The sequence below is a fragment of the Talpa occidentalis genome, unplaced genomic scaffold (genome assembly GCF_014898055.3).
Source record: "Talpa occidentalis isolate TD23 unplaced genomic scaffold, MPIMG_talOcc4v2.1 talOcc4.2, whole genome shotgun sequence".
Lineage (NCBI taxonomy): Eukaryota > Metazoa > Chordata > Mammalia > Eulipotyphla > Talpidae > Talpa > Talpa occidentalis.
In genome coordinates, this window is record NW_023602073.1 from 15,777,579 (window position 1) to 15,796,963 (window position 19,385).

Below are 19,385 nucleotides of genomic sequence, written 5' to 3' on the forward strand. Positions count from 1 at the left end.
TCAGTCTGAAGGACCATCTGATGTCTGCTGGCTTTGAGGCGACAGGAGATGATTCTGACGAGGATGTTGAGGATGCTAGGCCCAAACAAGAAAATCATGAAGAAAATAGTGAGGAAACGAGAAAGAGGAGCACCCAGGACAGAACTTGGTTTCTTATAGAGGCCACGATTGATTGTAGCCAACTAGGACTTTGCCCCGCCTGTAGGCCATCTGTAATACAGATATATTTTAATAACTTTAGGGTTTCTTTGATCTCCCTTGAAGTGTGAAAGTGTCCTGGCTCAGGCTAGTCATCAGGAGGCCAGTCCAAGGAAAATGGAGCAAGGCAGAGTAAGTGGCCCCTGATTCACCAAGAAGGTGATTTGTTTTGGTCTGCTACTGTAAGGGTCACCTTACAGCTTTTCTCACCTCTGGGCTTCTTTAAAAAACATCTTCTGGGCCTCCCAGGTGGCTCCAGGGGGTTAGCACAGCACTATGAAGCAACCCACAGCCTCTGCAACATGAGTGTGAGGCCCTGCCAGCCAGGGAACTACCCACATGGCCCAGGAGACCTGTCCTGTCTCGCCTGCTGCTCCCCTCACAGTGTATTTCAGTCACTCTGCCTGTTCTGGTCCCCACTCTGTGTCTGGTGAATCCTCTCATCCCTGGCACCTCTGGTCTGACCCAGTTCTTCTATGCAAAAATAAATAAATAAATTCTTTGAGAAAAAAATAATCCTCATAGGGGTGTGTGTGTGTGACTTGTGAACATGGAAATGAGACACAGGGCAAGCTAGGGTTATTAGGCAGTTTCAGGGACAGTGCAGGAGGGGACCTCTGAAGAATTTAGGGAGGCTTCAGAGATAAGGACAACCAAGGGAATGTAACCAATTCCACTAGGAAAAACAAACATCCCAGGACCACGGACAATATTAATACAGTTAACGATGGTCCTGGTTTTCTTCAGGTGATAAAGGAAGGTGTAGACTAGAGAAATGGAAAGTGGTTTAATTTATGGACAACTTAGAAGGGCAGCTGTTTAACTTCAATGTAGAGATGCTCACCTGGAGGACTAGGCCATAAAGATAAAGTGACAAGCATGACAAATGGGGAAAGGGAAAGCTGTTAGATAAGGAATGTGAAATTCCCCCACTTAGTAAGTGTGAGACCCTCTGGGAGTTAACCAATCAGGGAGAGAGAGTAAAATTTAAACATAACGAGGGAGAGAAAGTATATATTGCTAATGTAATATCCCAAACCGGCTCATCTTGGCCCCTCCCAGGTACCTTATACCTGGAAGTCTTTCTTCTTTGTCTCTTTTCTTCCTGAATAAACTCTTGTTTCAAAGACAAGATTTGTCTCTCTCTGCTTACTTACTTCAAAAGGTCTGTGAATTCCTTTCTATGGTTTCAAGAACTCGTGGTAAAGCGGGGGCAGTTGTTACACACGCTGGCATCAGAATGCAGTTATAAAACTTCCTAAAAGTCCTTTTCTACTTATTCTAGCAGGTGGGTCAGTCTGGGTACATTTTGATTAATTCCTCCCTCTCTTTATTATGAATCACTCTTGTCCACAGGCAGGGACTTCCGTTTTCAGACTGCTCCTTCCTGCAACCTTGCATTTCAGGCACCTTCTCCATTTCTCTCTTCTTCCAGCCCAGAACTCTCAGAGGATGGTGGGATGTGTGGGGTTGGTTGTTTTTACATGGTGCTACCACTCCTGAGCACCAGTTTTAGTGAGATGGACACGCTGGGTCTAACGAAGGTACCAGATGGAGATAAAAATAAATTTTTCCAATGCAGAGCCTGATTTATGTCTGATTTGATTTTCTTTAAAACTGCACAAGTGACACCATCCATCTAGGCCTCGGTTTCCTCCATGTAATACTGGGGCTCTACTCCCAGGTGGTTGTGAGAGGTGCTCAGGCACAAAGCCTGAGGCACGGAGCATAAAAACAGGGTTTTGGGGGTGTTAATTCATATAAAGATGCAGAGAACTTTCACATGTGTGACCTGCTAATGAGGGTTCCTGGGCACCATCATTTCATGTCTGTGGATTCCCGGGGAATTTTCTCCCTTCTTTAGGTTCCATTTCTCCAGAAAAGAGGGAACTTCAGTTAGAAATCTAGACAGAGGAAAGAATTCCTTCCTGACTTGGATTTAGCCCAGATTAGAGGTCCTTGTCGCTTGCTGTGTATCCCGGTCACCTGGGAAGCTGCCTGATAACACAGTGACCCTCAGCCTGGGCCACACATATGCAAAAGGCCGTGAAGAGGCCCCAGGCAGAGGACTGTCATGTAGTGGAGCTTCCACAGGGACATGGAGGGTCTCTTTTCGCGGAAGTGGTGCCCATGGTCACTTCTTGCTCCTTACTCAGGTCCACGGGAGGCTCCCAGGGAGTGGGGTGAATGATTTGACTGCAAGTCCCCTCACAGAGCACCGCCTCTGTGCACATGTTGTGGGTGCTGTTGACATTCAAGGTAACACACAGGCTCGGGCCTCTACCCTGGGGCCCCCGAGGTGGGGACATTCCCGAGCCACATGGAGCAGGATAGTGGTATGGCAGCGCCTGGGGCTGTCTTCGACCTCAGTGCCCACTTCCATCCACAGGGAACCCATAGCAGAGGATGAAATCCAGCTCTGCACAGCCCATGAGCTGACAAGGGTGTTGCCTGTGAGGATGCAGGAATTTCAGTGACAGCCTGTCCCTGGCATTGGCAGCGACATCGTCCTGGAAACTGAAGTGATGAAAGGCCGTGGGGCAAGTTGATCTCTGATAAAGATGCTTGTCATGACTGGCCCTTGTCTGAGAACAACCCGCCATGCTCTCGGGTGATTCTCTCACCGGATGGTCAGTTATTGAGGAGACTCCCGCAGATGAGAAACAAGAGCACAGAGGCAGGGGCTGCTTAAACAGGGGGGGCTGTGCTTTCCAGTCCCCACAACAGGCAGAGGGAGGAGAACAAGCAAGGGCCCTGCCAGAATCTATGGGAAAGGAAAGCTCCAGGGAGCGCCTGCTGGGGGCTCTTTCCTCCCCACCTCCGACCCCCCATCCTCACTTCCCAACTCCCCCCTCCCAAGCCTAACCCCCCTCACAGGGAGCCCCGCCCGAGTGCTGGCCCCGCCCCCGCCCGCCCCAACCCTGCAGCCCCAGAGGCGGGTCTGGAAAAGGGAGAAACCGAGTCTGACTGGGGGAGTGAAGAGAAGGGAATGAAGGTGTCCTTGTGGGGTGAGGCGGGTCTGCCCGGGGAGCAGAGGAGGGGGAGACAGAATCGGGGTCCTGGGGGCCAGGCTGATGCTGAGCCAGAGAACCCCCCCTCCCCCCGCAGCTTCCTCTGCAGTGACTGTGAGTGATTCTAATGGAAAAATTTAAAAAGTAGAATAATGAAAATCTGCATGTTCAACTATTAATTTAAAAAAGAAAGTGAACATTTCCCTGCTCCCTCAGGTGGTTTGAGAACGAGGAGGAGAAGGTGAACTCTGTGGCGGCTCCTGAGAGCAATGTTACAATTGCCACAATCTCGCATCACTAATGGGTGGCTGTGCTGTCTGGGCACAATGCTCTCTGCCCCTGTGAGCTGGACTGGACAGTCAATGACGGGTAAGATCAGGAAGTGAGTCCTGACAACCTAAGACAGACGCAGTCCCCGAGGGGATTTTGGTTCCCACCTGTTCATCCGTGTAAAACAACAGGAACAAACAGGCCTGTGAATGATTGAGGCACCACTTAAATATGTTGCCAGTAACTAAGCTCATAATAAAGGAATGTAACCATGGAAACAGACTATAATGCGTGTAGTAAACAAAATAATCAAATATAGAAATGAATATAAGCTAAAAAGATATTAATAATAGAAAATATATAATCATAATAATGAATCAGAAGATCTAGAACACACCTCCAGCAGGGAAAATAACAGTATGAAATGTTCTTGATTTATATGATTTTGTGAAAGATAATAAGCAATATGTAATGATATGTGTTACGGTGATTACGTATACTTTGATAATGATTAACCAGATTTTGTGCAAAAACAATGAAAGTAATTATAGAGAAAATGTATAAAAAGGAAAGATTGCCTTCAATAAATTGCACTCAGATTTTCACTCTCCCTTGAGTGTGTCTGTGTGTCATTCTTTCTTGTCCCTCGCCCTAAGTCCTTCGACCACCTTTAGCTCATTCTCAATCCACCCTGAGATTGTCTCAATCTCCCGCCACCGCTGGGCTGGTCCGCGGCAGAACTCGGGTCGCCCCTCGCCCTCCAGCACAGCCCTGCTCCGGGAGGGGCCTGATCAGGCCCGGGAGGGTCACGGGTGTGATACAGGGGAGTCTCCAGACACGGGGCGGGGCCGGCAGCGCCAGGAGGTGGAGACAAGGTCCCTCCCCAATCCGGGCTCCATGGACCCCAAGTCTGGTCCTTCCCCCACCCTACTTGGGCATGAACTACAAGTCCCAGCTCTGTGAAGTATAAATGTCAGCCCCTGGTGAATTAGAAGTCACTGTGGGAATTGTTAGGGGAGACAGATGTCCTGAGCTCATTCCATATAGGCTTTGTGGACTCCACCCCCAAGACACTGGGAACTACAAATCCCATGATCACCGAAGGGAAGTTTGTGAGGAGGAGTTAAGCAACTAGGCTCTAGGTTTGAGTATTTCACTGGCCATGTGGCGGGGATCACTCTCTTGGCCACGCGCATGCTGGGTTCCTCACCAGCTCAGCTGGTCTTTGGGATTCCAGGTCAGCAGGATGGGTAGGATGCATTTATGAACTTAAAGATAAGTTTAGTGTTAATGATGGGGGACCCCTTGGTGGAAAGGAACCCCCGTTCCTGCCAAATCGCAGCATGACTGGGAGCGATCAGGACGGCATATGTTGAATCCATATAGATGGTGACTTTATTATGTTTGCTGAGGGTGAGGGCCCTGGGAAGTGCTATGAGTTCTGCCCTTTGGGAGGTGATTCCCAAAAGTGCAGCTTTCCTGCCTCGATTACCTGGTCGATGGTGACAATGGCATGGGCGGCCCACGCCGACCTCGCGCATCTCCGCAAGAGCTGCCGTCTACAAGCAGCGTCCAGCAGGCATCTGACAAAGGGAAGTCGGCCAAACCCAGTCTGGAGGTTTGCAGTTTGTCCAGGATGTCAGGACACAAATGAGCGGCATAAGGGGGGCCAGAGACAGGCAGGCGAGGGGCTGGGCTGAGAGAATTTGACTGAGTGAGACTCACCAGAAGGTTTTTGATAACGAGCATGTGGAAATCCTGTAAGCGGGAAGGCGTGGGGTGGGGAGCGAGCCGTGAGGCAGGAGGTCCTGAAGGCGGTACGGGGAATGTGCTTGGACGGGTCTCCCTAGAGTAAGTTTGAGGGATCCCGGGAGAGCAGAGCTCCGTCACCGGGGCTCTAGGGCAGGGTTGCCAGCCCTTACGGCGGGATCCATCTGCCTGGAGAGAGAAGCGACAGGACGCAGGGCTGGCCCAAGAGGGGGGGAAGGGCTGCCTGCCACAATGCCCCGACGTTCGTCTGTGACCAGGAGGAAAGGCTTTTCTGGATCAGGAAGGGCAAGAACAGGTGCCTTAAGAAGGGTATTTCTGAGTGAAAGGAAGGCCCCGCGGACCTCCTGGGGGGATGGGAGAGGGCCTTCAGCGAGGCTTTTGCTGCGTCAGTGGCTTGGCTGGGAAAGCAATATTAGGGCCTCAATGATGGAAGAATCTGACCAAACCTAGGAAGGAAAGGATTTGTTCTGCGGATTCAGCGGAGGGAAGGTCCTGGATGGCCTGTTTGCAGTCCACCGTCAGCTGTTTGGAGGAAGGAGTCAGTCGAAGACCCAGATAGACGACTGTGGGAACTGAAAGTTGGGCTTTGAACGGGGAGACACGGTGTTGTTTTGAGCACAGGGAGGTGAGGAGTTGTGCAGTGTGTGGCTGAGACGGTGGCAGAGAAGGGCTGCAGAGGAGGAGTCAGCAACACACTAGAGGAGAGTGCTGGGTGGAGTATGACGTGAAGAGAGATCACTCGCTAATGCCTGACCAAACACATGAGGCTGTCCCGGAAACCCTGATGCAGGACTGTCCAGCCAGTTGCTGGGAGGTGTGTGTGTCCAGATCTTCCCAAGGACAAGCAAATAGGAAGTAACCTTGAGGATCCAGAGGGATGGTTAAAAAAAGCATCTCTGAGGTCAAGTACAGAGAAGCGTGTGGTAGAAGATGGTGTATGAGACGGAAGGGTGTAGGGTTTGGCACTACGGGATAGATAGGCACCACTGCCTCGTTGATGAGTTGAAGGTCTTGAACTAGGCAATAAGAACCATCAAGCTTTTTAACGGGGAGGTTGGGAGTATTACAGGGCGGGTTGACAGGATTAAGGAGTCCCTTCCCAGGAGTCTTTGGATGATGGGTCTGAGACCCTGACGGTGAGTGAGGGAAATTGGAAACTGGGGGCGAGGGGGAAAAGAAGAGGGATCCTTAAGGTGAATGAGAACTGGGGTAGGATGGCGACAATTAGGGTAGAGACATCCCATACTACAGGGTCAACAGTAGAAGGAGACTGCGAGGAGGATTAGGAGATGTTCGGAGCAGAATCAAGAGATGTTTGGAGAAGGATTAGGAGAAGGGTTAGGAGATGTTTGGAGTGGTCGAGGATGAGAGCAGCGCTGGGGTCTTGGAACCATGAGAGAGTAGCCCCGAGTTTGGTCAGGAGGTTGCGACCCAGGAGTGGTGTGGCCCAAGAAGGCAGGACTAGGTAGGAGGAACTAAGGGCTTGTTAAGCTGACATTGAAGCGGTCCAGTGGTCCTGAGCAGAGAAGGAACTGAGACCTGAGAAGTTTAAGTTTGACCGGAATAGGAGGGTAGGACAGAGAAAGTAGCCCCCATGTCAACCAGAAAGGAGATGGACTTATCTGCTACCTTGACCGTCACCCTGGGCTCCTCAAAGTTTTTCGGGGTCAAAAAGTACGGGCCTCTTCAGTCTTCAGCCGCCAAACCCAAGGCCTGCCGGTGGCAGAGTTGCAGGGGCTAGAAGGACTGGCACACCATGGCCAGGCATGGAGGGACAGTCACTTTTCCAGTGACCCTGGACACCGCAGATGGGGCACAGTCCTGGTGGAGGGCGGGGGTTGTTGCAATGTTTGGACAGGTGGCCTTCCAGGCCATGCTTGAAGCAGTCACCTGGGGGTGGTCCACTGGGGCCCACAGCCATCCTCTATCAGGCAGCAGGCCCTGAGGTCGTTGGAGGAGAGGGCCTGATGGTCTTAAGGCAGCTATTAGGGCCTGAGCTTGCAGCTCAGCCTTCTGGAGACTATGGGTCTCTCTATCCATTCTGTCCTATTCCTCCCGCTTATTAAATACTTTAAAGGCCATATTTAGCAGATCCTGGAAAGGGGTTTGAGGAACGTCCTCAGCCTTGTTAAGCTTTTTTCTCATATCAGGGGCTGACTGAGATATAATATGGGTAGCTGGGGCCTCCCCGGTGGCGCAGGTGGTTGAGCACCACACTGTGAAGCTCTCCACAGCCTCTGCAGTGCGGGTTCAATCCCGGCTGTCTGGTGAGAATCCCACATGGCATGGTGCATCTCTCCTGTCTTGCCCGCTGCTCACCTCAGGAGTGTATTTCATCAGTCTGCCTGTTCTGCTCCCACTCTGTCTCTAGTGAATCATCTCACCCTCCTGCGTATGTGGCCTGTACCCCGGTTCTTGTATAGATAATTAAATCTTCAAAATAAAATAAAATAAAATGGTTAGCCAAACTGTGGCGCCTCCAGAGAGTCAGAGTCAAGCCTGGTATAACGCTGGAGTGCCTCAGTGAGGCGGCTAAGGAAGGCAGCAGGGTTTTCTGAGGCAGACTGGGCAATCTCCCTGAGCTTATCAAAGTTTACAGATTTATGGCCTGTCCACTTGGAGACCAGCTAGGAGACAGGTAATAAAACCGTCTGTGTGAGCCTAAGTCCGGGGGCTCTGTCTGTGTCAGTCTGGTAGTCCCACCCTGGCTCCTGGCTGGGAACTGCTTCAGAGCCTGGGGCCATGGCTGCATCAGTCAAATGGACCTGATCTGCATGGTCTTGGGCAGACCTAGAACACATTCCCTTTTGTCAGAGGTCAGGGTGGAAGAGAAGATAACGTGTAAATCATGACACATAAGGTCATAGGCTTTGGTAAGATAACAAAATTCACTGGTGCTGGTAGTGGGATCCTTAGTGAAAGAGACGAGATGCTTTTCAATTTGGGAGAGATCAGACAGAGAGAAAGGAACGTGGACCCTAACTACTCCTTCAGTCCCTGCCACTTCCCTAAGGGGACCGAGAAGAGGATGATCGCAAGAGCGGGTGTGGCGGCTAGGAGGTGAACAAAGGGGGATTGGATTGGGGAGCTGAAGGAGGTGAAGGTAATCTGGAGGATCAGAGAATGTTCAAGGGAGGTCCGGAGAGGGCAAAGAGTGAGAGGAGTCTCAAGATTTGGAAAGTATGGCAGGTTTTCAGGAGGGAGGGAGGGTTGGGAGGGAGGGATGGGAGCACAAGAGAAAGAAGGCCTGGACATAAGGGATCTCTGACCATTTTCTACTGTGGTGACAGAAATTGTTTGGGTCTGTAAGGACCGAGAAGTCAAAGTGCCATGCTTGGGCTAGTGAGAGCCATTGTCCAATTGATATTGGGGCCAAACAGTGTTGCAATAAAAAACAAGATGCTTAGGACATATAACTGGCCTAATTCCCAACGGATCGAGGTTTGAGAGAAGGCATCCCAGCGGAGTGGCAGGGCTAGGGTTAGAATTGGTGGACCCCATCTCCATGTCTAAGTCGACTCCTTTCCCGACTAACCTGGCCACAGAGTCAGGAACACAGCATCCCACGAACCTGATCTGCCATCAGGGGCACAGACTACGAATTGTGGCGTCCCACGATTCTGTCCTGGCCTTTGGAACAGGGGCAAACAAGCGAGAGGGATGTCTCCACTACTTGTTTGTTGCCTAGGATTCGGGCACCTAGTCTGGACGGGAGTTCCCAAATCCAGGTCTAGGTGTCATGGGAGTCAACTGATGTGGGCCCACGGTTTACCAGACAGCCAACTGAGGTAAGGGGTTAGGAGAGGAGCCGTATAGCCAGAGGCGAGGACCTCCTAGGAAGGAGGGTCAGGCAGGTGACTTACTCCAAGAATCAAGGCCGGTGGTGGATGGGAGGCATCTGCAATGGAGAGGAGAGGCCCCAGGACAGGAAGGTGGCCCCAGCACCAGGGGACACAGCCTTCCTGGGTGTTGGCACCAACATGAAAGGATCGGTGCAGTAAAGAAAAGGAGAGCCAGGCCACCTTTCTCACAGGCGGGAAACTTCTCAGGGTGTGTCAGTCCTGACCACTGCTTAGCACACTCACCTCCTCCTGTAACTCCATGAGCAGTCAGGGCTGTAATGGGGCAGGTCTCATTGCTTCGCACAATGTCATAAAATAGGAGCAACACAGGATGATGGACTTAGCCTCAAGAGTCAGACTGCTGAGGTCATATATTAATTTAGCCTCTTCCTAGAGGGGCAACAGTGAGCAACTGTGTTCTTGCTTCATAACTTGATTTTCCCATCTGTAAATGGAGAAAAGAGCTGTCTCCTCCCACCTGACACACACACCAGGAGGTTGTCATAAGCTGTAAGAGTTGAGAATAGATAGCACTGTGCTCATAGCAAAAAGAAATCAGTATTTTGGTAACTACTCTCCTGAGCACTGTCTTGAGAGCACTGTGGTGTTATATTTGTGAGTTTGCAGAGGGCAGGAGGCAATTCCTTTACTGTGGACAACAATGAGCAGTTTAGTAAGCTTCAGATCCCTGCTTTTGAAAATGTGAGAAACGGACGCCTACCTGGTAGCACAGGGGTTCGAGTCTCAGTGCTGTCAAGCTATCCCCAGCCACTGCAGCATGAGTTTGATCCCTGGCCAGGGAGAAACCCACATGGCTCAGACCTCTCCTATCTACCCTGCTACTCCCCTCAGCAGTGTATTTCAGTCAATCTGCCTGTTCTGCTCCCCACTCTGTCTCTGGTGAATCCTCTCACCCCCCCCCACCTCTGACCTATGCCCCTGTTCTTGTATGCATAAATAAATAAAAATAAATCTTTAGTAAAAGAAAAAAGAAAATGTGAAAACTTTTGAATAAACCCTAGAGATGGATGTGGACACTGATCACTGTGAGGTGACATCATGACACTGTTCTTCAGGTGATAGCAGGGCGCCCCCTCCATGACCTGGTTCTGTAACTTCAGCTGCCATCCTGGGCTTTCTGTCCTGACTCAGTGTGACATGTGAAAAGTTCCCTGTGTATCAAACACTGTGTATTATCTATGACTGGTCCACCATGTTATTTTATAAAATTTGCTTTTCAGTGATTGTAACCTAAGCATATTCTTGGTTAACTATAGTGGTGGATGTAGTCCAATCCTTAGATCCGTGATGGGAATTACATCTCCGCCACCTTCCAGTGAGGGCCCCTTGGGCAGGTTACTGCTCCCTTCCTAAGCCTCCACATCTACAGCACAGAAAGATGTTACAATCCTAGCCACTGCTCAGGGACTCCTAGGGAATGACTTATGCTATTGCCCTCATGTTGCTTCCTCTCAAAGTATAAGGTCTCAAAAATATACTCAATGTTACTGTATACCTTGGAGGCTGGGATATCCTGTAAGTACCAAATGGAGATTTTGTAATTGATTAGCCAGACCTCACACAATTTTTCCTGCAGAAAATTCTCCAAGACATTGTGACAAAAAGAAGGGAGTACAAGACTTCTGTACGAGTACGAAGTTGTTCACGACAGAGCAAATAACTGAATGGGAGGTAAGAATTTTTAGTTTAGTGATCACAAACTATTTTTGATCCTGAATTCTTGTATAGGCTATGACTGGACATAGTACTCATTGATTTTTTTTTTTTGTGCTCTCATTAAACCAGTACAAACTGCTGAACCCCAAAGAATATGCCAGTTTTTAAAATTAATTCCATTTTTTGTCTAATCTAAGAGAATTTCCCTCTACTTTCCTCAGCCTTGCAGTAGAAACTTACTAGGTGTTCCATTACCTTAGTCAGGAGAAACAGCCTGTTGTGCCCCTTACCTTCAATGGGCTTCATGTTTTAAATAACTGAGATTACCTCCTGTCTGAAGATCATGAACATGTGTACATGGTAAATGTGCACATTTACCAGAGTACAGGGTCAGACATGGTGGTTCCAACCAACCGTAGGGAATACAAACAACAGGACCAGTGCAGAAGACCTTCCCATAACTCAGGCTTGTGAGGTTGTGATGAGGATAGAGCTCTGCAAAACTTGCACAGACTTGCACTGCAGACTGTGGGTCTCTAAGATAGTGTCTGTGGCTGACTAGCTTTGCAGGATCAGAGACACATTCTGTTATGGATATGGATGTACTCCATGATTTAGTAACCAAATTCCCCAGATGTGTGAGCCATTTTGCCTCTTTCAGGGTCTCTTCTCACCTTGACCCTGCTTCTGTGTGAGTGGATGTGAAATTGACTCGTCCATCCCTCATTTCGAGATCCTTCGAAGTTGGAGGCCCTTATTTGGAAATGACAGGTGAAGTTTCCTGACACTGTAGGTTTACAATGCCTCTGTCTCCTCATTTCTAGAATATTAGGTCATAGGAAGAACTTCTATTGCTTCAAACCATATAAGGAAACCATGTCAATGCCAGAGTCCAGCTGTGCCATGTCTCCTACAAAAAGTTCCACTTCAGGGCTTCCCTGGTGGGGCAAGGGCATAAGTCTCAGATGATGAAGGTATTTGTAGCCACGGCCGCACGAGTTCGATCGCTGGCCAAGGAGGTGACCACAGGGCACCCACCTCTCTGCTCTGCTGTGTATTTAAGTCACTCTGCCTGTTCTGCTCCAAGCTCTGTCTCTGGTGATTCCTCTCACCCCCACACCTCTGGCCTGTACCCCAGTTCTTATATGCATAAGTATATAAATCTTTTTTAAAAAGTTCCACTGCGTCCTAATCAATGCCCCATCTACCACAATATCACTGTCACTAAAGCACTGTGGGAATTGAGAAAACAAATTGCAATGCAGATTGCAAATTTATAGGCCACAAATGAAAACTGAGTCTCCCAATTTTTTTAAGTGTTACACGTAGAAATGAAAAATGAATCCTGGCTAAGTGCTATAATATATCTGGTAACTCTTCAGGCTTCCCCATGGTGAGTATTATAGACTCTCCTACGAGCCTGATGATTTAAATTCAGTATTGGTTATATTCACTATTACCGTTTTACTGAAGAAATTGCCTCAGAACATATATATAGCGTGTCACTTGCCCATAGTTCTTGGTTTTATCTTCATAAATGATAAGTTAATTGGTGTTGGCCAAATTCCATTATTCTTCTATTCAGCATTCCAGGACCTTCTTCTTCTGCATCGTGGATGAGAAAGAAGGAAATAGATCAGGTGGCTGCAGCTTTGTGATCACCTTTCCACATCAGAGTGCCAGCCTTTGGTCATTTCTAAGTGTACAGTCCAGTGGCATGAAATGCAATTAGTTCCTTTGCAGCCATCACCACCCTCCATCTGCAGAACTTTTTCAGCATTCGAAATGGAAACTCTATGTCCATGAACAATAACTCCATTGCTCCCTCCTTCCAGATTGGGGGCCACCATTCTACTCTTTCTCATTGACGAGGGCACACATATGATAAGACTCATAAGGTCTTTCTCCTTTGTTCTTTGGCTTATCTTCTTCTGCATGAATCTTCAGTGTATGTCCAGTAGGGCACATGTCACAGTTTGCTTTCTTCCTGTGGGTGTGCAGATTTGCACTGTGTTCGGTCCCACCTGTGTTTACTGACTTACCATAGAAGTACATTTGGTTTGTTTCCCCTTTTCTGCCTACTTTCTTGATTCTAGGAGAACATAGAGATTTGGAGACAAGAAATCTAGTCTGAGTTTAGGAATCTCCACAACTTCCTCCATGAAGAGAAGAGGGCTTATCTATGGAGACTGGAAAAAGAGAAAAAGAAGCTGCTGGGGAGACTGCAGGAAGGTGAAGCCAGTCTGGACAATCAGAGCCATGAACTGGAGCGCCTCCTCCTGGAACTAGAGGAGAAATGTCAGGGCTCAGCCCAGAATTTATTGCAGGTGAGGGAGACTGTGAACTTGGAGGAAAGAATGTGTCTGTTTCTGATCTATTGAGAGGAGAATATGGAGGGAGCCTGGGAAGTCTGGCGAGTCCTCTCTGCCTCATTCAATATTTAAAGTAATAAATGTTGAAGACTATAGCAGCAGCAGCCCTTTTGCCCATTTGTGTCTATGCAAGTGTCCTTTACTCTTCTCCCCCTTTTTATTATAAACCTCCCCTTCTAGGAACCAAAGAAAAAATCAATATCAATGTCAGCTGGTGGCCTGTGCAGGTATCCACAGGGGCAGCATGTGGTTCAGACTCTAGCTTCTCTGGGTTGAATGTAGGGTTCTTGGCCAAATAGAACTGCAGAATAACCTTCGTCCCATTTATTCACCTTTGTCAGTTGTTCATGGAACCTTCTCCCCATCTCTTCAAAATGACTGGTGTATAGAGAGGGGCAGCCAAGATGAATGATAACCTTCTCCTGAATCACTTGTCTTGAGCAATTAGGGAACCTCATTTCAGCTTCCTGAAGCTTCCAGCCGGTGAACATAATTGCCTGGACTCCAGTTGCTGTTGCAGGACTGGTTGCACTGTGAGGGTGAGGATGTAGCATGACAGCATTCTCAGCAGGTGACACCTGCTGCCTCTGCCTCAGTGACCCAGAGCCAGGGGCTGGGCATGGATTCCCCACTGAGGACCTTTGTCATTAGTGAGAGAGGTGATATGGACTCCTCAGAAGGAAATTGGGTCACTAATAGCAGAAGGGAACACAATCTTGCTCCTGGCCTCGTCCCAAAGGTCACGGGCTAATGAGAATGCAGACTTCACAACTCCCCACAAGCCTGAGCAAGTGCGATCACACACTCACACACACTGGCAGGGACTATCCTACGGGACAGGGATGGGAATCGTTCTATCTGGGTATGTGTGAGTGTGTCAGGCTGGGTCACTCTACTTCCTGGGGTGGAGTGTTCATAACAAGTACCCCCATATGTCAAGTGACACGAAATACTGATTTTCCCACACTCACATTTGTCTTTGTTCGCACTGTAGGATGTAAAAGACACATTGAACAGGTGAGTCTGTATGAATGTGGGAGTGTGAGGGTGTGGGCAGTTGTGTGGCTACCCAGAGCTGAATGGAATGTCCCCTGTTCCTTGTAGGAATGTGGGAGTGTGAGGGTGTGGGCAGTTGTGTGGCTACCCAGAGCTGAATGGAATGTCCCTGTTCCTTGTAGGAATGCAGATGTGAAGCTGGAACAGCCCGAGCCTCAAACTGTGTGCCATGCTCCTGAGCTTTACTTTGATGTGAAGAAAATGTTAAGGTGCTTCCAAGGTGTGTGAAGTCAAGAGTTCCCTTCATGCTTCACGTAAAATGCCCCTTTGGTGGTAAGAAACTCAGCAGCTGTCCCTGGGTTGACTCAGATATAGAGGCTGTTCAGCTATTGTCAGTGGAGCTGAAACTCTCCCCCTCCTGGGCAGGCAGGGATGTAGCTTCCTGGTGAACTCTTTAGGCTCTTCACATTCCTCCTCTCCCAGGCTAATCACCTGCTCATTCTCCCCATCTGAAAATAGCAATATAGAAGATGTCACTTCCCTCACGTAGCATGACATTTAAGAGCATCACTGTCTGTAGTGTTTAGAATGTGTCTACAACATAATGTTTATTAACATGTCATAAACTCTCAGCACTGCAAGAAAGAGAGATCAGTATTCTAGACTGTGATGAAAATGGTTTTAAGGCCCGAAACCCCTTAAATGTGAGAATCCTAATTGAAAGGTCGATGTAGGTGCAAGAATATGGGTGGGGAAGTAGTTGGTTAAAGGGGGTGCGGGATATTTCCTGAATGCTGTTACTACATTAAGGGATCGGGCATTGTAGAACAACATGTGGAGTCTTAAACAAATTACACAGAGACTACAACGGGAAAGAGGGGGCTCCAACTCCCAGCTAACATGGCTACACAATCCCATAATCTTCTTGCTCCCCCGCTCTTGGGGACAATACTAATGATAACATTATTTTTATTTATTTATTTATTTATTTTTAAAGTTTGCTGCTTCTTTTTTTTTTTTTTAAGATTTATTTATTTATTTATACAAGCACTGGGTACAGTCAGAAGCGCGGAAGGGTGAGAGAATTCACCAGAGCCAGAGCGGGGAGCAGAGCAGGCAGAAGGACCGAAGTACACTGCTGAGGGGAGCAGCGGGCGGCAGGAGAGGTCTGCGCGCCATGTGGGACCCTCGCAGGCGGCCTGGGATTGAACAGGCACTACAGAGGTTGCGGGCAGCTTTGCAGCCCAGCGCTCAACCGCTGTGCCACGAGGGGAGGCCCGATAACTTTATTTTTAATATTTGCTCCTTGCCTCCTGAAATTTATACAGGCTCACTTTCAGGAAATACCCTACACCCCTTTAACCAACTCCTTCTCCACTCATATTCTCGCCCCTACATTGACCTTTCAAAGTCCACTTTATTTCTCCAAAAAATCTGAACCATATACAGCAAAACAACATTCTTCAATCTGGGCTATGAACATGCATATTTACATTACCTGATTTTTGTGTTTTCCACTAGAAGGCTTCCACAGGAGAGCCCAGTAACCACAGACCACAGCTACAGGCTGGAGGGGTGGGGGATTCTCTGGCTCAGCTGGCTCCAAGGATCCCCAACATCTGTCTCCCCCTCTATTTTCAGGGCAGACCCGCCTCCTATCTTACCAAGGGGTACATTCTTTCCCTTCACCTCTTCATTCTCCTGCCAAGCCAGATTCGGAGTCTCCATTTCCGTGACCTGAAAGTTCCACAGGATCAGCCCCTTTCTCAAGAGACCTCTCATTCAGCAGGATGGAGAAAGCATCGTTGAACACCCTGCAGGCTCAGGCCTCAGCGTGCTGTCCCCAGTGGCTCTAGTGAAGAAGGGTGAGTACCAGTCAGGTGAAAGGACACTGGGCCTGTTTCTACCAGCCCCTGTCCCTGTGCCCTTGCTTCTCATCTGTGCGCATCTGATAAATAATTGATCTTAGAGATGAACCCAATAAGCCAAGCATCTTCATCAGAGATAAATGAATTTGTGACCATGTCCTTTTAAAACTTTAGTCTGTTTCCAGAACTACGTTGCTGACAACGATAGGGTCAGTCCATAACCTCAATCCCCTGCATCCTCATAGGTAACGGCCCTTGCCAGTTCATGGATCTCGTGGAAGCTGCACTTCATCCCGGGATCAAGAGATCCCGGGTATGGAAGGGGCGCCCCCACAGATAAACAACAGTCAAACATGTCATGCCACCTACCCACATTCCTGGAACAGGCACCTCCTCACCACAGGGGGCACAAGGGAGAGGCTTGAGTAGGGGTGGAACCCTGAATGCTCTAGGACCCAGCACAGGAGTGAAGGCGGTGCTCAGTGAAGGGTGTGTGCTCAGATCATCCCCACGACTTTCTGGGATGCTCATGTGGTCCTGGATAAAGAGAAAGACGTGACCGTGGTCACCCTTCTAGAGAAAAGAGACTCTTCAGTGTCCCTATGGAAGCACCACGGGATGGCAGTCCTCTGCCTGGTGCCTCTTCACGTCATTTTAAATATGTGTGGCCCAGGCTGAGTGTCACGGTGTTATCACACAGCGTTCCAGATGGTCAGAGTAGACAGCAAGAGTCCGGACCCTCCAATCTGGACTCAGTCCAACCCAGTAAGGAATGCTTTTCTCTGTCATTTCTGAACTGAAGTTCCATCTTTTCTGGAGAAATGGAGGCTGAAAGAAGGGAGCAATTTACCTGGGATTTTCACAGAGATTAAATAATAGTGGCCCAAGAATTCCTCCTTAGCAGGTGACACAAGTGAAATTCTTTTAAGTCTTTATAAGAATTAACCCCCCCAAAAGCCCATGTCTTGTTTTATGACTCGAGCTTTGTACCTGAACACTTCACACAACCCCACACAGCCCCAATATCACACTTTAAGAACTGAGGCCCAGATGGGTGCTGTCACTTTTCCTTTTAGAAGTAAAATCAGAAATTGGAGATAAGTCATTAGAAGTTAGGAAAACTTCATTGGAAGGTGGGAAAGCTTATTTCAATCTCCATGTAGTACCTTCATCAGACCCAGCATGTCCATATCTCACTAACAGACTCTCAGAGTGGTAGCAACATGAAAAAACCGCCAACCCCACACATTTCCATCACCTTCAGAGAGTCCAGGTCTGGGAGGACAGAGACAAGGGACAAGTCAGAGGGAAGGAGCCTCAAGCTGCAGCCTCAAGCCTGGGGACTGGAGTGACAAGGCGACACAGTTTCCGAGAATTGGACATGTTGGCTCAATGTCCTTGTCATAAGAAACTCAGGATAAACTCAAAGATTTTAGCATATTCCCTTAACCACATGCTCACCAACACGCCACACATTTTCCTGAACAGTCATCTCTTCGTCTCTTTGTTCCTGGTGAAGAGACTATCCAGGGTAAAGGACCTGCTGTGTTTTCTGCATGTCCAATTCCAGGGTCTGGTAATTCCTTCCCACCTTGGAAGTCCCAGAAAACCAGTGCACAGACTCCTCTTCGGTTTTGATGCCAGGGGCCTGAGGGTCTAGTCTAGGCTAGAAATGGTGGATGTAAGAATCAGTTCTGCAGAATCTGAGGTGTAGAACCTCTTGTGGGGCAAAGACGAAAGAGTGAGTAACTATGGAATTGAGACTCTGATGGGCCTGGCACCGGAGTGTGGTGAGAAGCCCGAGGGTGAATGGGAGGCCCCGTCTCACACTCCCTGGAACTCTCATGAATCTTCTCAGAATCTGAACAAGAAAGTGCTCCAATAGTCACCCACCATCTGGAACAGTAAACTAGTGAGGAAAGTACTGGGTGTCAGAAAAGTTATGACATATTTTCTAGGGCCATCTGCTGCAAAAATGCGTCATGACTTTTCCAACACCCAGTATCTCCCTCAGTTCTGTGAACTTTTCTAGCTAATGATGGAACCGGAAGAGGAAGTCAAAGACACCTTTGATTCATAGCCAGTTAGTCAGAAACACAGGTGACAATGTGGGCTTGTGACAGGTGTGAGGTCAGGGGTGGGGTTGGAGACTGTGTGGCACTGAGCCCATATCCTGGGGGTAGGGGGGCCCTGTTGGAACTCCATTATATCAGATTTGATTTGGATTGTGAGACACTCAGGTCGATGGAGAAAACTCGCACATCAGGAGAGCAGAGTGAAGAGACGTGGTGTGAATGGGGTAGCAGCGGAAGAGGAAGGAGAAGCAGGAAGTTTTCCTGGACTCACGTGCACCGCTATTACTCACAGGAACTCAGAGACTAGGAGCACAGGTGGTGTTTAGAACTGAAGCTCCTGGAGAAGGTAACTAATGAGCAGTAGATTCTTAGAGAATTGATAAGACAAAGAGAGATGAATTTCTAGGTGAGGAATGTTGGGAAGGCAAAGATATGGGGCAAGCATGGAAGACAAGGGTTAGTGTTACCTGCTGGTTATGCGGATGCCTGTAGTGCTTTCTCAGGGTCTAGATGTGTCTCTGGTAATTCTGGTAGTTCTATCCTTCCTCTTTGGCAAACAAGGTGAGGGTCAAGAGCTTCTCTTGAACATGTTTTTACACAACTGCCTTTGTCCCCAAATAATTTTTATGCCTAAGTGGGATAATAGGGCATTCTCCTTTCAGGAAGAGATATTCAGTAACCTCTGTGCTCACATCTTTCATACACACAGAGCTGCCTCTCTATGAGCTGTGTGGAATAAAGTGGTTGTTGTGAAGTGGGAACAGTATTTCTCCTTTCTCAGCTAACTGAGGTTGACAGGAACCACCCTCCTTTAGTGAATACCATTGTTGGAAATTCAATAGATGTCTTTTCTGCTTCAGTAAGAAAAAACAGTATGTTCTCTTTCTGTGCATGTAATTTCCATGAATAAACCTGGGCCCGAAACTTCAGGTGAGTGACCAGTCAGTCACTCAAGAAATCTGAGGCTGGTCTCCTGAGCCCAGGCCTCAGTTTGACTACATAATCTCTTCAAGAAACTTTCTGTTCTACTAAAAGTAAATTTGCTTCATAATAATAGTTCTCTCAGTTAATGTAACCATCATGTCAGTGGTGAAAAGAAATATTATTTTTGCTGTCCTGCTCTTCTATGCAGCTGACAGATACAATGCAGCTTCCCCTCATCTCCACGGGAGACTCTGCTGGTATCAAACACAATGGGAGCACTCAGCACTCTAGATGTCTGCTCACCCTGCTGGTCAGACCAGGACCCTTGGAAATCAGAGATCTGACCTCGCAATGGAGTGGGTGTTGCATGATCATTGCTGTG

The 19,385-nt window shown here is 48.4% G+C and overlaps 1 protein-coding gene across 1 annotated transcript in view; it reads right to left on the reverse strand.

Annotated features, from left to right (window-relative positions):
* The window catches only part of LOC119251734 (E3 ubiquitin-protein ligase TRIM38-like), a 72,677-nt gene that overhangs the window by 40,382 nt on the left and 12,910 nt on the right, over window positions 1–19,385 (reverse strand). The window lies entirely within an intron of this gene.